Source organism: Macrobrachium rosenbergii, chromosome 31, assembly GCF_040412425.1.
Source record: "Macrobrachium rosenbergii isolate ZJJX-2024 chromosome 31, ASM4041242v1, whole genome shotgun sequence".
NCBI classification, from domain to species: Eukaryota; Metazoa; Arthropoda; class Malacostraca; order Decapoda; family Palaemonidae; genus Macrobrachium; species Macrobrachium rosenbergii.
This window is the reverse complement of record NC_089771.1, coordinates 28439384-28445383: the sequence shown is the minus strand read 5'-3', so window position 1 is coordinate 28445383 and position 6000 is coordinate 28439384. Positions and strand designations below refer to the sequence as shown.

The window sequence follows — 6000 nt, the reverse complement described above, 5'->3', positions numbered from 1 at the left end:
AGGAGTTATTCACCATTTATGGACCTTGATCGATTATATCCCACACAAACCACGTCTCATTTTTATAATAAACAAAGACTGAGAGAAAGACGTGCGACCAAATTCTAAAGGAAATGATAGAGGAACATCAGAAAAAAAGGGGGGCGGGGGGGAAGAGTGCTGGAATATTGGATGACAGAGAATTCGAATTTACAAGATGTGGCGAATACAGGGATGGAGAATTTAATGCCCTGTAAACCAGGTAATTCAATTCCATTGCCATCTCAGAAATCTCTCTCTCTCTCTCTCTCTCTCTCTCTCTCTCTCTCTCTCTCTCTCTCTCTCTCTCCCCGCAGTGCAGTCACAGCTCACAACCAAAGTTAAGTAAACGGCCCAGGTGCGTTGCCCTAAAAATCCCGGATGTCTTAGCTAACCCAAGCAATGAATTGTGTACCTAGTAGCTAGCTGATTACTGTGGGTCGCATGGAGGGGGCAAAACAAGAGGTAGTAGGTTGAGGGAGATTAGGAAAAACGGGCAGACGCAGCATTTTATCATAATTACAAACGAAAGGGACTACCTTCCCAAGTGTGAAGCCATTCATCAGTTTCTAGCAAAGAAGGGAATTTGTGAGATACAAAGATATATATCAAACTAAATAGTTATAACTGTTTATAGTATAAAGAAAAAAAGGGCTTTTAGTCGATACCTGACTTCTTCAGGTAGTAAGAAGTATCTGTTTACGCATGAGTGGGAGGTGTCCCACTGTGAGTGAAATTGTGGAATGCCTCATCATCTAATGTGAAATGTATTAAAATATATCATTATTGGTACTACAGGAAATAGTTTACTAATGAACAAGGATGTTTTGCATACTTTTCGTTGCAAAATTTTACTCTACATCTAAGACAGTTCTTGTGCTTGTTTTAATGACAAAAATATATGTACATTTATCCTTTTATGTATACATACATACAGATATATATATATATATACATACATATATATATATATATATATATATATATATATATATATATATATATATATATATATATACATATATATATATATATATATATATATATACATATACATCCATATATATACATATACATATATATACATCATATACAAATATATATGTACATATATATATACATACATACACAAACACATATATATAATTATGTGTGTCTATAATACACGCACATATATATACACATACATATATATAGTGTATATAAATTTATACATAAATACATATAAAATTTGTAGGTATGAATAAAATGCATACCTAATGAAGATTCATCTAATGAAGTTGGGAAATCTGATACCGTACTTACTTTGTAATCTCGTCAGCCTGATGCTCAAATCAATGAAAAGCCCCGGGCAAAACTCATCAGAATTCGGCAGGAGACAAGTTTCGCCGGAGAGACTCTTCTGGAAGCTCGGATTCGCCAATATACTCGCTAAGTTGATTCTGAAAGAGGAAGAAAAAATTACTAAGGAAGCCGGTTAAGTGTCAGTCATTTTATCTATGAGTTTTTTTTTATTATGTGTATACATAAACACATTATATATATATATAAAATACATATATATATATATATATATATATATATATATATATATATATATATATATATATATATATATATATTGTATATATTTATATAGAAATAATCAACACACAATCACGTGTGGAACAGAAATAAATTTCTGACTCCCGTCTGGTTCGAACCAAGGTCTTTCAAATGAAAGGCAAGGCCGCTGCCAACCAGGCCATACGAGTCATAAAATACCTGGGTTCGATCCTGATGTGAGTCAGAAATTTACTTATAATCATATACATATAAACATATATAAAATATTTATATATATACATTATATACATTACATCATAATTCTTAATAGTTAGGATTATGCTTCTACTCTAAACTCATTGATGCCTCTGCTTCCTTGTACCAGGGGCTGTTTGGATGAGGATCAAAGTTTGGTTGGTAGCACCCTCCTAGTAGCCACAAGGTAGTCGCCGAGGTCTAGACATATTCTCTAGACCATGGTACTAGCAATAGCCCTGAAAAAAAAAAACTCGGCTTCATCGGAATATGCTACTAGGCTTGACGGTCTAAGCTTCATAAGTTCAAGCCAAGATGCAATGCATTACTACCCTAAAACGATTCTCCGTGTATTGATTGATTGATTATGAAATTTAGGTCTTGAAGACCAGGCGCCGGAACCCATCAGGATTATTCAGGGCAGCGATGAAGATGAAATATATAAATTAATGATGTGATTGATAATGAAAAGGTGAATGATAACATACTGTCCTAGTAAAATTCAGTGTTAAAATATGAACGTAAAAAATGAAGAATGATATTAGATAAAAACCATAAAAATATATATAAATATAAAAATTTTATATTTAAAATACATACTTAATATATACAATAAATATGACCAATCTTTAATAAATATACGTAATAGCTTAATTATATCTTTACGTATTTAATTATCAATTCATCATTTTATTTTTTTCTTCTCAACTAACTGATCTCATCTCCGCTACCAAAAGGTAGCAAACGAGAAGAAAAACACCGGATTCCCGTCTGTAATCCGTTTTCTTCACAAGGGGAGCAAGGCCCAAATGAGATTGGAATTTAGGCCTAAAGCGGCCGTGTCACGAATGAGAAATCGAGTTTCTTACGGGGAGTGTTTTATTAAACGATAGATTTTCACTCGACGAGGCGGCGGTGATGAAATCATATCAGAATGTCGATACGTCTGGTTATTGAATGTTTGATGTCAAGCTTCTCTTTAATCAATTTTTCAGTCGTAATTTATTAGTTTTAGTTTTCTGAAAAAAAGAAAACCACTGTGCCAGCTTCGTCTGTCCGTCAGAACCGTATTCTGTCCGCACTTTCTCTGTCCACCCTCAGATCTTAGAAACTACTGAGGCCAGAGGGCTGCAAATTGGTATGTTGATCATCCACCCTCCAATCATCAAACGTACCAAATTGCAGCCCTCTAACCTCAGTAGTTTTTATTTTATTTAAGGTTAAAGTTAGCCATAATCGTGCTTCTGGCAACGATATGGGATAGGCCACCACCTTGCCGTGGTTAAAGTTTCATGGGCCGCGGCTCATACAGCATTATACAGAGAACAGCGAAAGATAGATTTTCGTTGGCCTTGATTATACGCTGTAGCGGCTGTACAGAAAACGCGTTTTTTACTTGTTCTTCAATTACTTATCCTAATCTAGGCGATACTCTTTAGTCTATTTTTTAGTACTAACAGACTCCCTCTTATTATCTTTTTTTTGCCATTTCCAATCATTTTTCATTCACCTCTTATTATTGTTTTCACTTTCTCCTTCTTCTTCTTACCATTCTACCTCCTCCTCCATCCGTTTTCTCCCCTTCTCCACCTCCAAAGTCCCCATGTTTTCGAAAGTTCATTATCATCACAACATAAACGTAGCCGGAACAATCACCTAAGATAATCCTGAGAGAAGAGGAAAGTCGAGCTCTCATAATATGATCCTCTCTGTCGTCGACTCCACTTCCCTTCGCTTCTCCGAATCATCCGCCAGAATCTCCCATTTCCCCAATAAGTTGCATCCGAGAACCGTGGCGTGCGTGCTTGTTCCCACAGACGGATAATTATGACTCCGATGGTATAGTTACACTAGGCTTCGCTTTCGTCTTGCCAACTTCCCCCGTTGTATTATCCTTGGGATATCCCTTTCCGTCCCGTTTGGCTGTTGATGCACGCGTTCGGACGAGGGCACACTATTGCCAGATGAACACTATTGCCAGATGAAGTGCTTCTGAAGCCTCGTGCAAACCGCGCTATTCTGTAAAATAAAACTTGATTGAAAAGCAACATTGCATGTTTCGATTATGCTGTTCAAAGGTCCAAATACTGTTTTTTTTTCCGGGGGGGTGGAGGGGCCGGGGATGTTTGGTTACTGCACAGCTAAACATTAAATAAAACATTCAAGTGCTGTTGATTGTATGAACAGTGATTCGTTACGTTTGTAAACGAGAAGAAAAGTCAACAAGTTGAATGTTGTTCGGAACTTCAAAAATTCGGTTGACCGCTCATAAAACTACCATTTCATTAACTGACTTTATAAAGCTATATTGTTACTCTTGTAAAAATAGTACAGAATCACTACAATAGTATTTGCTTGAAAAATAGAAATCTCAAATAACGGGGAAAGGCTGAGTTCCGGATTCCAAGAAATCGTTCGCAGGGTTGGCAAACAAAAAAAAAAAAAAAAAGGGGGTTCAGTTCTCTGAACTGAATCTGACACAGCTACGGTCGGGAATTCCAGTTTAGGGTTGGTCGATAACATACAAACGTCCCTGTCCTATGGTTGTCAGCAATTTAAGCAAGATGAATTTCCTGTTCTAGAAAAGGATTTTAAACGCACACACACACATATATATATATATATATATATATATATATATATATATATATATATATATTTATATTTATATATATACATATAATTTACATACATAAATAAATTTGTGGCTCACACGGGATCGAACCCGGGTCTCTCAAATGAAAGGCCGAAGCGAGTCAAAAATTTATTTCTGTGAAACATGTACTCATGTGTTCATTACTTACATACACACACACACACATATATATATATATATATATATATATATATATATATATATATATGCAGTATATATATGTATTTATATACAGTATATACATAGATTTATATATATACATATATATAAACAAATTCACTGTGTAAAAAAATCTTTTACTTCCAAAGAGGACCTCCGTGATACACAAAATTCAAAAATGGAGATTCTTCATTTACCACAAGCTTCCAGGAACCGGCTCGCCCCCATCTTCAGGAGACCAAACAGTGGAAAAAACATGTTTTTCATTATTTGGTCCCTTGAAGGTCGGGGGTATACCGGCCTCCCAAAGCTTGGAAATAAAGAATCTCCTTTTTTGAACCTTATGGATCACTGAGGTCCTCTTGGGACCAACAACTTTTTACACAGTGATTTGTGTCTCCTGGAGTGTGTATGTGTGTGTGTGTGTATGCATGTATGTATGTATATGTCTGTAAAATATTTTCTGTTAAAACAGAAATCCATCTAATGAAAGGAGTCCATAAAAACGACACTGAAAGGGTAGAAAGTTATGGCTATATTTCGGAGACACTGTCTGTCTCCCTCCAAAACACAGCTACAACTTTCTACCCTTTGGGTGTTTTTATGTGCTCCTTGCATTAGATGTATGTGTATATATGTGTGTATGTATGTATGTATGTATGTATGTATGTATGTATGTATGTATATCTATATGTATATATATATATATATATATATATATATATATATATATATATATATATATATATACATACAGAACAATACTTCATTATAAAAAGAATAAAATGGACCATTAGCGAGATGTACAAAACCCAAATATTACTGAGACAAAAAATACATCTTGGAATCTTTGAGTCCACTAAAGAACTCGCTTCCTACTTGATATCTGCTTGCAAATCACGAACCATTTAATTAGTCTTTATGAGGCACGTACATGAACATTTAAGAAAAAAATCGTCATTCCTCCTACACTTTTTGTCTTAATGACCAACCTATCATCACGCTGCCTCCACCGTGACAAAACAAATTAATGAAAAAGAATTTATGCTTATATGTATAATAGTTGAAGTTTTTAAATTATTAAAAAGAACAAAACTGTAGTCATTTTTAACACAGGGAATTATTGCTTGAAAAATCTAATATTTGCTACTGAACAAGTTACTCCATCGGGTCGTACAATGAGTGTATCTTGCAACATAAACTCACCAAGACTGAAAACTAAACAAGTAAAATTGACTCATGAAACTCTCAGCCAAAGCCAGGTGGTGGCATGTGTTGTTGGCACCTATAGCGGTACCAGACGCACGATCATGGCTAATTTTAATCTTAAATAAAAATAAAAACTGCTGAGGCAAGAGGGCTACAAT

General features: G+C 35.0%; 1 protein-coding gene and 1 long non-coding RNA gene across 2 annotated transcripts in view; one reads left to right on the top strand and one right to left on the bottom strand.

The window, feature by feature from the left end:
• The window catches only part of LOC136855478 (uncharacterized), a 208332-nt gene extending 206875 nt beyond the window's left edge, over nucleotides 1-1457 (bottom strand). Inside the window, exon 1 of the long non-coding RNA XR_010858044.1 lies at nucleotides 1324-1457. This is a non-coding gene — a long non-coding RNA (uncharacterized lncRNA). The remainder of the gene's footprint in view (nucleotides 1-1323) is intronic.
• Nucleotides 1-6000, top strand: part of LOC136855477 (gonadotropin-releasing hormone receptor-like) — a 434721-nt gene that overhangs the window by 67482 nt on the left and 361239 nt on the right. The gene's annotated exons all lie outside the window — the stretch shown is intronic.